The sequence below is a fragment of the Dreissena polymorpha genome, chromosome 6 (assembly GCF_020536995.1).
Source record: "Dreissena polymorpha isolate Duluth1 chromosome 6, UMN_Dpol_1.0, whole genome shotgun sequence".
In the NCBI taxonomy this organism is placed as follows: domain Eukaryota; kingdom Metazoa; phylum Mollusca; class Bivalvia; order Myida; family Dreissenidae; genus Dreissena; species Dreissena polymorpha.
The window spans coordinates 17129778-17148079 of record NC_068360.1 but is presented as its reverse complement, the minus strand read 5'-3'; the positions used below and the strand labels follow the sequence as shown (position 1 = coordinate 17148079).

General features: G+C 35.5%; 3 protein-coding genes across 5 annotated transcripts in view; all 3 read left to right on the top strand.

Moving 5' to 3' along the window:
- The window catches only part of LOC127836522 (DNA replication licensing factor mcm7-A-like), a 194240-nt gene that overhangs the window by 20186 nt on the left and 155752 nt on the right, over positions 1–18302 (top strand). The window lies entirely within an intron of this gene.
- The window catches only part of LOC127836524 (uncharacterized), a 149573-nt gene that overhangs the window by 55008 nt on the left and 76263 nt on the right, over positions 1–18302 (top strand). The gene's annotated exons all lie outside the window — the stretch shown is intronic.
- The window catches only part of LOC127836527 (uncharacterized), a 15873-nt gene continuing 15437 nt past the window's right edge, over positions 17867–18302 (top strand). Inside the window, exon 1 of the mRNA XM_052363185.1 lies at positions 17867–17910. The gene's annotated coding sequence lies outside the window, so the exon portion shown is untranslated. The remainder of the gene's footprint in view (positions 17911–18302) is intronic.

The window sequence follows — 18302 nt, the reverse complement described above, 5'->3', positions numbered from 1 at the left end:
TGCAGTCCGCTCAGTATGCAGTCCGCTCAGTATGCAGTCCGCTCAGGCTTATCAGGGACGTAACTTTCAGCCTACACTGGATGTTCGCTTAAGAAAGACCACCTTTAAAAGAAAATATTCATCCACAGCGGAGAGTGTTGTCCCTGATTAGCCTGTGTAGTCCACAAAGGATAATATGGAATGACACTTAACACACATGCATTACGACATTTTTTCCAGAATGAATCGGTAATTAAGAAATATTATTATGAAACACGTGTTTGCGCGATTATATACCGACTTTATTGATCTAGAGCAGCTTTAGGCATATTTTCTGAAATGCACATAATATCGGATACCTTTACATTCAATTAAAACTCACGCTGATCATTTCGTACATATAAATGGGTCGTGCTCTGTGAAACGGGGTTTTAATGCATGTGCGTAAGTGCCTTCCCAGATTAGCATGTGCAGTTCGCACAGACTACTCATTGACGATACTTTCCGCTTTTATGATATTTTTTTAAGAAAAAGAAAGTTTCTTCTTAGCAAAAATCCAGTTAAGGCGTAAAGTGTCGTCCCTGATTAGCCTGTGCGGACTGCACAGGCTAATCCGGGACGAAATTGTACGTAAATGAATTAAACCCCCTTTTCACAGAACGCAGGTCAAATACTTAATAATGACACCGCTCAATAATTGATGTAGCGCTTTTCATCGTTAATGGATTGAACAACCACGGTACAGAAGTTGACATGAAAGAAATGTCATCGAGGGAGTCGCAAAATTAATCGAAATAATTACCATTAACCGCAACAGTTTGGACAATAATTTCACAGCATTTGACATTTTGAACAGTTTCCATGCAGCTTCCTACTGTTGTATTTAGTTTTTGTAAACTTCGGTGTTTAAAGAAAAACATTTTACAATTGTTCTTTTATCCGTTTGGAATTCGAAAATTTAATAAGGTAAGGGCAGCTTTTTCTTTAACGTTTATACATCACGGTTTATTGAAATTTATCACATTTTGTTGGTAGGTATGTACATAAAATACCTGCATGTCTTCAAGTGCCATTGTTTATTTTAAAAGTTTATTTAATTTATGACGAATAATATTTGTAATTTCAGCGACATTATATATCTTTATCTTGCAGTTGTGTCTGGTTGCCAGTGTAGTATTTTAATGCGAAATAAATCGCATCGCATTGATTTGTTCACTTTTATCTTTTAACGTATATGGAAAACGGGGTCAATTATACTTGTTTAAGTTGGCTCATTTAACTCCAAACTTACTTTGACGTCAACCGTATTTAAAGCGTATTACAGCGACACAGTTACAATGCTCGCTGGAAAATTGCTTCTGGTTGCGATGGTAACCGTTCTTCAAATCTGCGAGTCCAATGCCTGCACGTGCGGGTATCGGACCCCAGAGGAACACTACTGCGACAGTGAATACGTCCTAAAGGTCCGGGTCCTCTCGGAAAAGGGTCCGCTGCTTCCGGAATGGGCTGAGTCCATGGACCCCTGGTGGCGGGACTATTACGCGGTGTATGAATACAACGTTGACGTCACCGCAAATTATAAGTGAGCGTTCTCTCCATCTTAAATACATATATAGTGGAATGTCTGGTCCCTCTAGCACACTCTAGAAATCCTCTTTTCTAGAAGACTATAGAAAAAAGAACTTTTTTTGAATGGTGTGGTAGTTTTCCTTACAAATTAAAGATATTTTTTAGCTAAAAAATCATGGGTTTATAGAAACACTCTCAAGCCCGTTTCTTTTGAAATACTAATACTTGGTGTCTTCCTCGAATGTGAATTGAACCCGTGATCTACCGGTCGCAAGGCGGACACCATGTATACCACACCATAATAACATTTCCTTATGGGGCTATAGTAAACACACTTGAACATACTAGATGTCACACTTCATGAGGCTTGCTAAGAACAAAAAAATGTATTCCTACGAAATCATCGTTGTAATCAAAAAGTGATTCCGTTATTGCAATTTCGTTGGCCCTTTTTTACCAGTGAATTTGGAAAAGAAATGCTGATATAATACAAAGTAGAAATCTAGCTATGAATCCCAAATTTCGAAAAACAACAACATCAACAACAACAATAATTTATAACAAAACACAACTCTCACAGAGCAAACACTAGTATCAAAGTTAACAGTTTCATTAAGACGTCTCCTTACTTCTACAGGCCTAGAACCGAGCTGAAGTCTGTACAGAGAGTGATCCACACGTCAGCTAACGCGCCGAGTTTGTGCGGCTACAGACTGTTGCCCGGCAGTACATATCTTAGTATGGGTTCCTTCGTCACTGAGTCGATAGGGCAGACAACCAAAGTTCTCAGTAAGACTTAGTGCGTGTTTGCCGATTACTTATGGTGCCGATGTATTTACTTATTATGCACACGTTGTAATGCAGTTGCTCTTGATTGCTGAGTAATTTAGAATATTATGGCCAAAATAATTGTGAATTAAGTTATGCATTTATGCCAAAAACGTTGATAATTCATTTGAATATCGATTCCGGGAATGATTGGTTTGGCCTTTTACGCCGTCTGACTGTTGGATTCATCATTTATTTTGCTGTTCATCCGTCCGTACGTAGTTGAATGCGTCAGTATATCCATCCATCCATCCATCCATCCATCCATCCATCCATCCATCCATCCATCCATCCATCCATCCATCCATCCATCCATCCATCCATCCATCCATCCATCCATCCATCCATCCATCCATCCATCCATCCATCCATCCATCCATCCATCGATCCATCGATCCATCCATCCATCCATCCATCCATCCATCCGTCCGTCCGTCCGTCCAGCCAGCCAGCCAGCCAGCCAGCCAGCCAGCCAGCCAGCCAGCCAGCCAGCCAGCCGTAGTCAATCCGTAGTCCATCCATCCATCCATCCATCCATCCATCCATCCATCCATCCATCCATCCATCCATCCATCCATCCATCCATCAATCCATCAATCCATCCATCCATCCATATATTATTCAATTTGTTCGTAATGTGTTTACAAAAGACATGATGAGAGACGCATACAGACTACATATTTGTATAAGACTTATTGTTCACGATAGTCGCAAACAACTATTTAGCAAGCAATCCTACAAGCGTCTTATTTTGGTTATATAAAATGCATTCGATATATACAATATTGACCCCGTGTGGGAGCAGAATGGTATTGCTTGTGCTTGTGCAGGTCCATATATGCGACTAGGACAGGAGGCCAATATGTGTAAACTGAAAATCAACCACGGAAACATGCATGCCATTCAACGCATGGGTACAAAATGGGTTTAAACTGGACTGAAATACATAATGGGTCCCGTGCGGGACCAATATGCATTTTATTGACTTATGAAACCCTGGTGGGGACAAGCAAAGTCCTATCAGGAACCCATCTTAAAAGCCCTTTATGGTCCCTTCACATAAACCCGTGTGTGATCAGAATCGACTATAACTGGAAAAAAATAAAGGGCCCGATGTTGGACCGACTAAGCTCATAAAGATCAAGCAATGACGCCCGTGTGGGTTCGCTGAAAATACACCATTAAAGGTCTCAGTACGCTACCAAATGTGATTACCTGTGCATATAATCTGTATAGGTAATGTGTGGGGTCCATTTCCTCTCTCTTGACATTACAAAAACCTAGTTAAGTTACTTCGTCCGGAAGACGATTTGAAATCCCATACTGGTCCCACAAAGTAGTCCGATGTTGGCGCACTATACTCATTGGGTTAAACTGCGACGTTATTATCAACATGATGTGGCTCTAAAATAGTAATAATTTTAAAATATAAGGTTCATATGGATTCAAGCTAGGAAGCCCATTTTGTCCATTACAAATACCCCATTCGAAAACCAGTACGCCACCCCATACGAAATGGGCTTTACCAGAGCTGATGTCCCAGAGTGGGTCCCATATTAATTATCTTGCAAAAAGATGGTCACAGTTGTATTTACTCATATAGGACAAACATAAAAGTCCATAATGGTCTATACAATCAAGCCCGTGAGGGTTCCATATGGACCGTGACTTGGCAAAAAAGCAATATTGTTACGATGTTGGGCCAAATAGTTTTTATTTAAGTGTACAAAGTCCCCAGTCGGGCTGGTATAGTTTGCAATACGCGACCACACCTGGTTACCATATGGAATAACTTGGGCAAACGCTGTCGTGATTGAATTCATACGCATCGGACATCCAAATCGTTGTTTATAGTCCGACATATAGTCCAAACAAATTAAAATTTATTTGTTTCGATCACAGAAAGCCTTATTTCTACACAAATGTGCTGCATGCTTGAATATGTCAATTTACTGACTTGTAAAAAATTAGTCCCTCCACTATAGGATTACAGCATATAAATGAAAATACACCATATATATTTCTTAAATAGCGACGGGGATCTGTGACTTCAATCGGGTGCTGCGCTCGAAACCCAACGAGGCAGACATGCAGGTGGCCAGATGGCTTAACTTCCTGAACGACGACACGTTCAGTTGCCATGGCGATATCCCATTCGATGAGTTGGCGCCAAACAATGCAGGGTCAAGGCAAGTACAGGTCAGTTAACAAGCCATTATATACTGTATTCGGATATTATTTTATCGCTTAGGAAAAAAAGTTAAATAACTGGTGTTACTCGACTGTTCGTTTTTTTGAAAAACGAAGATTTTAGGCCATTTTTAATTAAATGAAAATTCATTATCCTGGTCATTTGTATTTTTACTATCTATGCTACTATCTATCTATATTATCGGAAAAAGGGTTTCATAGTGTTCTCAGCAACAACTCGGTTCATATCAAGTGTACACTTATAAAAACAACTGACACATAGAACACTTTCTTTTACAGCCAGTCGTATTTGACCCAGTGCCGAGGATACCAGACAGTACCATAATCCGACTGACGGACACTGGACGGTCACTTCCGGTCGCTCCCGCCGGAACCGGTCATTCTGCGGACAGACGTACATGAACCAGTGCCGAGGCTACCAGACAGTACCATAATCCGACTGGCGGACAGTGGGCGGTCACGTCCAGTCGCTGCCGCCGGTACCGGTCGGTCTGCGGACACTACATCACAGCAACAGACAATTGAAAGAAAACTCAATAGATGTTGTATTGTTTGAAAATGAACTGTAAATCATTTTAATAACATTTTTTTAACGGCACTGTTCTTTATTTTCGCAAAACCGTTTGTGTTTATATAGATAATAATATTGAAGTGTCATTGTGTACTTGAATTTATCCGACGAGTTGAAGAACTGTTTACGCCGTGTTAGTCTTTCTGAGACGAGTCGGATAAATTCAAGTACACAATCACACTAACCTGGTATTTTATTAACGCTTCACAATATTTATGAAAACTCTTTGGGGAGACATTACAAATATAAACGATCAATTACTAAAAGAAATTGCAAAACATATTTATTTAACTTAATCAAACATTGCGCAGTATAATAAAAAATATTTGTGATCTTTCCCACTTCGCAATGCGTTATAGTCCACAACAATTTAATGAAACAAAAAACAGAGTAACAAAACAAAATATCGTTATAGGCATCGAATCAAATTTAATCAGCGTTCCGAATCGTACACACTAAAGTAGAACAAAGATGTTTTTCAAACGTTAATTCTAGTATTCTAGTATCACCAAAAGCAACAGACCATTAAAACAAAGGTGACTGCAATTTTCAACTTACAAAATGTGTACCCCTGTGTCGAGCATGATGCAACATTTATCCTCGCCAATATTGCTATTTTATAGCAAAAAAACCCTGTTCCTAACCCATCGTTTGACACACTTGCATATACACATGGAATCTCTTCTGGCTAATACTCTATTTGACAAAGTTTTCGTATGAATTAAAATAACCATTTAATTTTAATTTTCGTTTCGTTTTGTTTGCTTCCACGATAAGTTGAATATCTTCACGCGGCAAACACAATGCATATATTTATCTCGAAACCCAATTTCCATGTTAAAACAGTTAATGTCATCAGGCTATTCTTTGTTTGTCTGAAACCTTTCTCTACCCGTAAATTGTTCAACACAAAACTTAATTAAAGATACATTCTACTTTATAAAAGAAATATACAATTCAATATCACAATAAGTTAGTTCTTAAATTTAAATGTATATATATATATTGAAATTTAAGAACTAATTTAACTCGTCAAACCATTTTAACGTGTTCAATCGTCTACATTTGATCTTTACCCAAAGTGAAAGGGCGAAAAGTAGTCCGCTATGTACATGATTTAGAAGTATAAAGGTTGCCAGGCATGTAAAGCCCAAGTTTACATGACACCAAGAGGTTTTTTCTTTACAAACATTTAGCTACATGATAATTTATTAACAGTTTTATTACCAATGTTCTTCGTTTTTTAATATAAATCCTCAACTTAAAAAAAAACGAAACACGGGACAAAATGTGTTAGTGGTTGTTATCCGTACATCCACATCTTTGTGAGTACTTTTATAATTAGTGTGGTACAAACTTCGCGTACATTGTGCATTTAGTAGCACCGATACTAAATATATAATGTGTTTACATTCATAATGCAGTGCATTTAAGAGGATTTTAAATGGGTCACCTTGATTTAATTTCCAAGATTTTGTTTTTAAATTTAGCTTATTCCGGCTGTAGTCAACATGTGTTTGTAGTTTGATCAATACGAGTTTGTCCATGAATTGTGATTCGTGGGAAAACCTCCATATTATGCGAACAGACATTCTAGCGCAAATTCGAATAACCCATGTCTCTTTATTTCGAAAATTGCCTGAATTAATGCCATTTACCGGAGTTAAACGATTCATTTATAAGAGGAATGTTATGTTACGGAACTGACATTTTATAATTTGCATGTGTCGCACAATTTTGCCCACAAACTCTTTGAGAAGACAGATCTTTGACATTTTCAAATTTGCCATGTTTGGAGATTTTTTTACTGAAGTGGTTTATGAGGCCAAATGCTAAAAAGATGTTAATTTTCATGTTTCCTGTCCGCCTTTAGTTACTTTGACCTCAACACTTTATAAAGTTTGTCTATAAAGATCTTCTTTTCAGTCGATACAATCACGTAACTTCGTAATGCACGGTTTGCCTGGTTTTGTACAATGTTTGCTAAGGCACCGTTTGCATGTTGGTAGATCACTTTAGCTGGTTAACGACTATTTGGTCTTGAATATTTTAGAACATGGAACAAATTGGGTGTTGTATGTCCGCGGTGCATTAATACATACTAATACTAATACTAAAAATAATACTAATACTTATACTAATTCTAATACTAATACTAATGATGATGATGACTACTACTACTACTACTACTACTTCTACTACTACTACTACTACTACTACTACTACTACTACTATTACTACTACTACTACTACTACTACAACTACTACTACTACTACTACTACAACTACTACTACTACTACTACTACTACTACTACTACTACTACTACTACTACTACTACTACTACTACTACTACTACTACTACTACTACTACTACTACTACTACTACTACTACTACTACTACTACTACTACTACTACTACTACTACTACTACTACTACTACTACTACTACTACTACTACTACTACTACACCACTACTACTACTACTACTACTACTACTACTACTACTACTACTTCTACTACTACTACTACTACTACTACTACTACTACTACTACTACTACTACTACTACTACTACTACTACTACTATTACTACTACTACTACTACTACTACTACTACTACTACTACTACCACTACTACTACTACTACTACTACTACTACTACTACTACTACTACTATTGCTGCTGCTGCTGCTGCTGCTGCTCCTACTACTACTACTACTTCTACTACTACTACTACTACTACTACTACTACTACTACTACTACTACTACTACTACTACTACTACTACTACTATTACTACTACTACTACTACTACTACTACTACTACTACTACTACTACTACCACTACTACTACTACTCATACTACTACTACTACTACTACTACTACTACTGCTGCTGCTGCTGCTGCTGCTGCTGCTACTACTACTACTACTACTACTACTACTACTACTACTACTACTACTACTACTATAATATAATAATACCAATAATAAATAGATACTAATGATAATAATAATAATAATAATAATAATAATAATACTATGTTTAATAATAAACCGACTGTTTATTTATAGTTTTGGTACCCGGGCAGGACAGGAAACAGTTTTTATTAGGCCTCACGGAATAATTGGGGGTCATTATTTATATCAAGTGATGGCAGCAATTGTGTCGGTGCAAAGCTGCGAGAATCATTGTTGGTGAATAACTGTCGTGAGTACACTATTTTATTGATATTTTATTGCACTCATTTGAATTAAATGTATAGGTTTGTATGGTTTTACTGGTTTAATTGTAATTAAGTTGTGTTATAAATTTGAGCGTTTATTGTTAACACAATAATGGCGATTTTTGTGTTCTCAGAGCTGCACATGGTCGCCTTTGAAAAATCAGATTCGATTTAATTCTTGTTAAATAATAGTCGCAATATATGTGTTTGTCATCTAACTATCAATGTTTTATTTTCTAAACGCTAAGAATGAAAATAAACTTTTCCATGACAAAACTGTTATTTGTTACATCAATGGTGACATTAGGAAATTCCAACTTTAATGGTATATTGTTATTATAAGTGTTTCAGCCAAATAGAAAAAGTGTTTTTGCGGGGTTTAAGGGTAGCATCACGAATGTTTGTTGTTATTTCAATTCACAATACAGACGCAGTTAAGGTTTTGTAATAAATGAAACATGGAAATACATTTACATATTAATATTGCATGAACATAAAACAAGATATTGTTTTGAAAATGAAGGTTTTGCCATGGAATGCTTTCAATCAAGCAAAATTTCAGGTAACCATCGCTTCTTCTTAAACAAATGTCAGTTTCATTTATATGTATATGTGTCTCTCCAACTGCGTTCACAATTTTTATTATGCCATGCGGTTTGTGCAATTTTGCTTAAAACTATGGGCATTCGAAACAACAGCTTAATCCACTTCCATCTATAGGTTTATGATCAGCAATATGTAATAATGTAAAATAAACCGCGAAAACTCCGCGTAACATCCCGTACTGCGTGTGATGCAGCTAAGAACTGCACAGAAAAAGACATTCGCTATCTTTGATCTCATTTATTGATCTCTTTACCATTCACCAACTACAACCATAATCGACACCGTATACCTTTTTTTAAAGATATTTCTTGTTAATCATTACCCCAAGCAATAACTGTCTAATGACGTACACTACTTCCTTCACATCTGCCTTGAGTATGGACGGACTTTCGTCGTTCCCTTCTGGTTTAGGATTGTTCTGAAGCAGACGGGGGTCTTGTTCAATCGGGTTATAGATTGCGCTGCCGTATTCAGTGTCTGCTATATAACTGGCCTTGTGCTGACTGGTTTTTGTGAGGGTCTTGTGGGTGCTGTAGGCCTTCTTACTGCTCTTTGGAATCACCTCTTTGTCAATTTCCATTAATTTCTCCTTAATCCACTCCTCCTTGGCATTTGTCATCTTCTTTCTCATCTCCTGTTTGCTTTGTGGTATTCTGTCCTCGAGTACAGGATTGTGTACTTCCAATGACTCAGTTATCTTCTGTTGTCAGTGACGTCCACGATATCAGTCGTCATCCATGGCTTGTTCATCCTTTTCTGTCTCCCAACACTTCTTCGACCTATGACATCAAGACCCCCTTGAAGTAAAAGTAGTGTCTTAGACAGAATATGACCTAATATCCTTAAACTTTGCAAAGATTATATTGTACAACCTCTTATGACATTAATAAATACATCATTTTCAACTGGAATCTTTCCAGACTTACTTAAATTAGCAAGTGTCGTACCTCTCCATAAAGGAGGAGATAAACATGATCAAAATAATTTTAGACCTATCTCTTTATAACCTTCAATTTCTAAAATAATTGAAAGACATGTAGCCATTCAATTGAATAAATATTTAAAAGAAACCTGTATACTAAATGAACACCAAGCGGGTTTTAGACAAAACCACTCATGCCAAACTGCTTTAATCAGACTCGTTGATTCATGGTTAAATTGTATGGACGATGGTTATATGATAGGAACTGTTTTTGTAGATTTCAAAAAAGCATTTGACTTAGTAGACCACACCATTCTTCTGCCCATGTTGCAACTATATCATTTTTCGAATTCGTCTTTGAAGTTTTTTCAATCATATCTACAAAACCGTTTACAACTAATTCGGGCAGATGGAGTAACATCAGACACCTTCATGATAAGTTCCTGTGTACCACAAGGCTCCATTTTAGGTCCTTTGTTATTTTTACTTTACGTGAATGATCTACCCTTAAAACTAACATCAGAATCTGACATGTATGCTGATGATGTAACAATCCACTGTAAAGGGAATAATATAACAATGATAAATTGCAAAAAATTGGTGTATGATAAATAATATGGCAGTCAACCCAGATAAAACTACTTGCATGACTATAGGATCACGCCAAAAACTTAAACATTCAGAAGATCTAAATTTGTTTGTAAATAACTCAAAAATAAAACATGTTGCAACCCAAAAATTTCTAGGTATCCATATTGATAAACATTTAAATTGAAGGCATATGTTGATATAACTTGTTCAAAACTTGTTTCGAAATTATCACTGTTCAGGCGTATACAATATTTTCTAACACCTGAGATGAAAATTATGTTCTATAATGCGTATGTAACACCAATGATTGATTATGGATGTGTCACATGGCAAAATGCAAATACTAGAGACATAAACAGAATATCAAAACTGCAAAGAAGGTTTTTAAGAGTAATATTACGTAATGACTTAAATATAAATGATTATGATGTATTACAAAAAAATACAATGGCTTTCTTTTGAAAACAGATGTTAATATTTCACATGTATAATTATTTACAAATCTCTTCATAATTTGACGCCCACATATATTGACGACTTGATAAAACTGGTGAAAAACAATAATTACAATTTAAGATCGATATCAAACAATGATTTGACGCATAAAACACCTCACTCAAACCTTTTTAAAAAGTCGTTCAGTTACTCTGGTATGGAAATATGGAACCACATACCGGTTAGTATTCGCCAATCTCTCACTCTCACCACTTTCAAACATAGGCTTAACAAATATTTTCTCTTTGAGGCGCAAAATGAGTCTCACGCGTAGTAACATTTTTTTTGTTTTCCTCTTATTAAAAGTCAAATAATCCTCCATCTGTCGTAATGATTACTGTAGATTTAATTTTATTTCTGCAAACAAATATACATATTGCTTTTTCAAACTATTTATATAGCAAGGAGGTGCAGGCTATTCTTTAAATCAGTTGTGTAATTTCATATCCTATTGTGAACAACACTGGTCATGAATATTGTTTTCTGTAATTATAATATTTGTGTTTGTCAGCCACTTCTATCAATCGTAAACTATTTCAAGAATAATGTATTCCACGTTTTTAAACTCTGACTTTGTACAATAATGTACGCGGCTGATTTTGTTAACTTTTTGTTATTGTTATTGGTCGTGTTAATTAAGATATGGTATTTGTATAAGTGTGTGTGTATAGGTGTGTGCGTGCGCGCGTGTGTGTGCATGCGTGCGTTAGAGTGTGTGCATATGAGAAAATGCAATCAACAATACATTTATATTCTTAAATACTTTCTGTTAATAAATATTTGTTCCTTGAGACCATTTCAATATTGGAAGAGAAATTAATAATATAAGAGAAGAAATATAATATACTTGCTTTTTATGACACTTCTATTACACTGTTACAGTACTCTTATGTCCGTCAAAGTCTACATGTTTGCATTATAATGTAGAAATGCATTAAACATACCATAGTTGTTTGAAGGCCTCATTGAAAATAAGATTGCCATTGTTAAACTGTTTGCATGACTTTGTATCAATGTGTTGTCTTAATGAGTTATCTTCGGAAAATAAAATAAAGAGATTATTATAAATAAAATCAAGAGATTATTATTATTATTATTGATGTTGTTGGTGATGGTATCGATGTAACTGTCTATGATGTTCAGGGCTGCAAACTTGGCACCTATCTTATTCCGGGCCCCAACCGATCTTGCTTGGTATTCTGTTGTTTTGTCCTCATCATTTCTTCCAATCGCATTAGGGAGACAGCAGCTAAGTGGGACCGATGACAAAACATGTATCGCCGCGACAAAACGCTGCCACGATAAAATCCCAATATTTATGGAGCATCTCTCGTGTACTTGGATTTTTTCAGGCCGAGTCCCGAGTTGGACGCCGCACGTCAAGTCATCCAGGCAACTGACGCAGATACCCTCTGTGGAGTCCTCTTAAGCGCCGGAAGTAACTATCTCCTGATGGGCTACTTCTCTGACGACTGGAAATCTGATCAATCGAATCAGCTAGTTCTAGGTATGAGATTGGAGTCATATAATGTACGTCATGTGATTTGCTTGCATGCGCGTGAAAGTCGGCGGCATGCTATAATATAAGTTGATTCGGATGATCGACTGTGTCAGCGAGTCAAAGGTCTGCATGAAAATTGCCTTTAGAATGTTCTTGTATATTATATATTATGTTTAATCACTTATTACATACGTGTTGACTAGGCACCTATACTTTTTCAAAAATTGCACATTAACGATATTTAATACGGCGGGCTATCTCTTACATGGTCGATACGCTAAGCGACATATAGTTAGACTACGCAGAAAGATTGCTTTGCTATTTCAACTTGTTTACAGTCTTTTTGTAATTTACGCATAGCTTCATATTGTGTATTTTCGCAGCAACGTCATCGTGCAATTTGAACCGCGAGCTGAGTTCAAGCGCTGCGGTGGCCCGGACTGAGGCCGGACACGTGATGAGCTTCCTGAACGACGGGAACTTCCGTTGTGAAACCAGAGGGAGTGGAAATCCGAGCTGGCGGAGTCTCGTGGAGAGAATCGTATCCAGGGACCTGAACGCAGACACTGAGATGAAATAATGCGAAATACGTAATGCTGATTTAGAACGAAAATGTATTATTATATATTGATGTAAGAACTGTTTACACATGTACTGGCAATACAAAAATATAAAAATACAAGTACATATAATAAAGATTTCTGTGTTTTGTTTTAAAATGTGTATTTAAGCTCGAATAAGCAAAAAGTCGGATCATACCTATTGAGAAAATACGTTCCCATTTCGAGTCCGTTTTCTGAGTAGAACCTGTTTTTGGCATTTTTGAGTGATTTTTGCTTATTTGGTCGCTCCCCGAGTAGAAAGTAGAAAGTAGAGATATAAAATAATATGATTCCGTTTCATATAAAAAAATTGATCTCAGAACAAATTGAATTGGAATATTTATAATAAGACAGCGATGTGTACATGTACTGTTGAACCTGTTAACATTGAAATGCAATTTTTACAGGCGTAAATACGGGGGGGGGGCCTTTAAAGGTACCGTCAACCGCACACGACGAAAAAATAAAAGTTCTAAAATACCGTATTTTTTTTAATTATTAGTTTATATTGATTAAAATATCACGACTGGTATATTACATTACTTGAAAAAGTTGTTAAGTTTTCATATTTTTAGTGTATGCGGTAATGTAATTTTCCTGGGTATGTCTACCAGGTTACTATATGTTAACTATAAATAACGCAATTAGATTGTTCATCATCGTCAACTGGTTAACCCAGAAATGCAAATTATGCATGCGTAGTGAATTGTATATTTTATATATATATACACACAGGTGGAAGTAACGTACCCTGGATAGTATTTTTTTTTAATTTATTTTTTTAGGAGCCCAATATATTCAAACAAATATATAAAATCATGTTTAATGAGAAAAAAATTGACAAAGAGCCATGAAAAAAAAATCCCCGACCCCTGATATTGGAATCATAACAAGGTCATTAACTAGAATTTATCATAGACCTGTCTTCGCTGGCCGCAAAAATGTCAAAAGTAGCTTTAATCAAAAGCATCCATTGATCCTCCTATGGGCAATTGGACAACCTTTCAAAAAAAGTTAACTTCAAAAATATCTGTCCAGCCGTTAACTCACAGTCGGTCAAAAACCGAGCAATATTTCGAGTCCGTTTGTCAACCCGAATAAATCTTCTACAGACTTTCAAACAATATTTTTTAGTTTTTGCCCCTTAATCGATAGCTCGCGTCCTATTCCTTTGAAACAACGAAGCGTGTCAAATAATGCATGCATATGCAACCACTTACCCCTAAAAACTAATTTCAAAATGTTATATTTTCTTTGCAACAACTGTTTTAACTCTAAATTTGATTTACTTGAAAACGAAAGTAGCCATCGCTCTTGAACCCGGCTTAGCAGTGAATTACACTGACAGAGCCAGGTACATAAATATCCAATCAACAACAACAACGATGTTTTAATAAATGTGAATAAATGGAAATTACTTATCATTCTGATTGTATTGGAATAAGTTTTTAGGGGTAAGTGGTTGCATATGCATGCATTATTTGACACGCTTCGTTGTCTCAAAGGAATAGGACGGGAGCTATCGATTAAGGGGCAAAAACTAAAAAATATTGTTTGAAAGTCTGTAGAAGATTTATTCGTGTTGACAAACGGACTCGAAATATTGCTCGGTTTTCGACCGATTGTGAGTTAACGGCCGGACAGATATTTTTGAAGTTTACTTTTTTTGAAAGGTTGTCCAATTACCAATAGGAGGATCAAGGGATGCTTTGGATTAAAGCTATTTTTGACATTTTTGCGGCCCGCGAAGACAGGTCTATAATAAAGTCTAGTTAATGACCTTGTTATGATTCCATAATCAGAGGGTAGGTTTTTTTTTCATGTCTCTTTGTCAATTTTTTTCTAATTAAACATGCTTTTATATATTTATTTGAATATATTGGGCTCCTAAGAAATATATATCTGAAAAATACTATCCTGGGTACGTTACTTCCACCTGTGTATATACAATGATCAATCTACTTGCGTTATTCATTTTGTGTATATCGTTATGTCACCTATTTTCGCGATGTACTTTCGATTTTACATCGCAAAATTTTATTACCGAATATATTGAAAATATTAACTTTTTTCAAGTAATGTAATATACCAGTCGTGATATTTTAATAAATATCAACTAATTATTGTAAAAAAGTACGGTATTTTATAACTTTCCTTTTTTTGTCGTTTGTGGTTGACGGTCCCTTTTAGGATTTGACTTATCAGGCTATTTATTATGCTTTTATAATACTCGCGTTGGTTGTTTATTTTACACAAAATACAAACACTAGTCAAGTTCACCTCATGATAACACAGACACACGTAATGTGGCCGTTCAATATATTTCCGATATACATGCGCCATAAAACTTGACGGATTGATATCGGTGTTTAGCCCTTTGCATGCTGGACAATTTGTCGTCTGCAAATATGTCGTCTGTTGAATTTCAAAAATAAGCATTTTCTTTGATTTTTTTATTAAAAGAATACTATCAGAATAGCAAACAGTTTGGATCCTGAATAGACGCCACGTTCTGTGCCGTCTCATCTGGATCCAAACTGTTTGCAAAGGCCTTCAAAATTCGGTTCCAGCACTGGAAGAGTTAAAACTTAAACTACGGTGCATGAACGAATGTAAGATCATATAACATTTAAAAAAAATGAATAATGATACATGAAAAGTACAAAAAGCTTTTATTTAACTTAGAGGAAATGATGGATTGATAAATCCAGTTATCAAGGTTATTCTTTTCGTTTACTTTGAGTTGTACCATTCGAGACTGAATTAAACGCATTTATATTAAACTTAATGGAAATGATCAATTTAAAAATGTTTATGTTATTTTGAATTATGTCTAGTCGATATATCCGACCGTAGGTGTTTCAGAGCTATACAAAATTAATGACAAGTCTTTGGCGATTTTATAAGTAAGGCATACATAAATTATGCAGTCTTACGATATATTAAGACTTGATCGGCTATCAAACATTTTATGAGTTATATCATTTCTATTTTCTTAATGATGAACTTGAAAATTGAAGTTTGTAAGATTTTAATATTGTTTGTTTATATTCATAATTAGTAAAATCATTATTTCCGGAGACCGTTTGAATATTAGTGTAATAAAAGTGCTGAACAATCGTGTTATAAAAATGCTAATACATATATAATTTACACTTAACATGTAGAACACAAATATATCAGAACACTAGAGCTGCAACGATTCACCAACAGCTCGATTCGATTCGATTTCGATTTCAGACACTCCGTTACCAATTTTTTCGATTCGATTCATCTTCAAACCTAGGTTTATCATATATTCACTCTTATGCCTCAAAATTAACATTTCTGTTCAAATGTGACTTCAATAAAAGTTTAAAACACATAAAAAAGAATAGCAAATTAGGACTCAATTTTAATATAAAAAATTCTGACTAGAAGATTGTGTTGATTACACAATAATATAAAAAATAAATAAATAATCATAAGAACGTATCTGGAATCAGTTGAATGGTAGTACTATCACTATTACACCTTTATCCAAAACCGCTATAAGCATGTCTACCACTGTGCCATGACAACATCACCTGTTACCTGTAGGACAAATCACATTCTCTAATAAACTTAACAAAACTCCAACAGTAATAGAACTACTTTTCTGGCTGGCGACTTGAGTAGTTGCACTTGTGCGACCTCTTTGTCTTGCTAAATCAACGTTATGTTTGCGTTTGACATATAGCATTAAATTAGATTAGTGGTTGAGCCGGACTTAGCGTACGCCACATCCGTGAAGCACAGTTTACACTTTGCTTTATTGGTACGGCTACCATCCCGAAACCCAAAATACTGCCACACTTTTGATTTTAGCTTCTTAGTCGCATCTGATAATTTCAATTTGTCGGCAACAACTTGTTCAGCCATTTTGACGCTTTTCCGAAAGTAGACCGTAACGGGCTTATTGATTGGATGACTAAAGTAATAAGCAACCAATCGCGCGCGTCGTAATTACAGGTAAAGATAAAACCTACACCTTCCTGTATCAATAGTCAGAATACAGCGCGCTTTACGTATCTATGTATATATATGTTTATATGTTAAAGAATCGAATCGAATTTGGTAGGTTTGGTATCGTTATCGAATCGAAGCATTTCGAATCGATTTTCGATGAATCGGATCGAATCGTTGCAGCTCTACAGAACACATCGGTAGCCGTAAATCATAAACATTTATTTAAACAACAACAACAAAAGCAACAACAATTTAAACATGGATAATAATGAAATATTATATATTATATATAAACAAAACATATAAGTATATAAAACCAAAAAATCATCAAATTACAAGAAATAACTCTATTTCAAAATCATCTTAGAAACGCAGTATACAAATCTCATGATGCGCTGCATTTTTCACGGGTAAATCATAGAACCGAACACATTAATATTTTGAGTAGTTATTCATATTTCGGCCGTTTCTTCTTTCGACTTCAACCGAAGGTATGTAAAGAGTTAAAAGCGCAGTGTCAATTACCTTAAACTATTATGGGGAAACTTAATGCGCTGAACAAAATACACACTGCATGCACTGTCGCGTATATATGTTGATCTAATGCTACGTCACGGTTGTATTTAGGAAGTAAAAACACCGATATCCGCTTCATAATCAAACACTCATCTTGCTTCAAGGAATTTTGCGTTTTTTTTAAATATTTGAATGAGGAAAAAAACACCCTGACAATACGTTGTATTAAAATGATCGTTTCACCTATCCCATTTCACGAAATTGATAAAAAGTAAACGTTTACATAATAGAGATATCCTGATCAGGTAAACCGCAATTACTTTTGAGGAAAACCTTGTTTGTTGTATAACTGACAATTATTAATCTAGATTCAGTAGATCGTTGAACACACTGTATTTTTTATTCATTGTTTTACGACAACCGAATTCACCTATACGGTGATATTTTTTTATGTATGTGTTTGCCTGAAGCAACCTTGTGGTAAACTGGCGTTGTATCGATGCAATTAAAGCGACACGAAACACACATATAGTATGGTACTAGTGTGTTGCGATGAAAGAGTTTAATGAATAATTGAATTTTTAATTAACTTGAGTTTCTTGAGATTTGTTGTGTAAAATGTGACATCGGCTCATAGAAATATTCGTGAACTAATCTGGACTATTAAGACACCAGAAGTTATATCTACAGACGCATT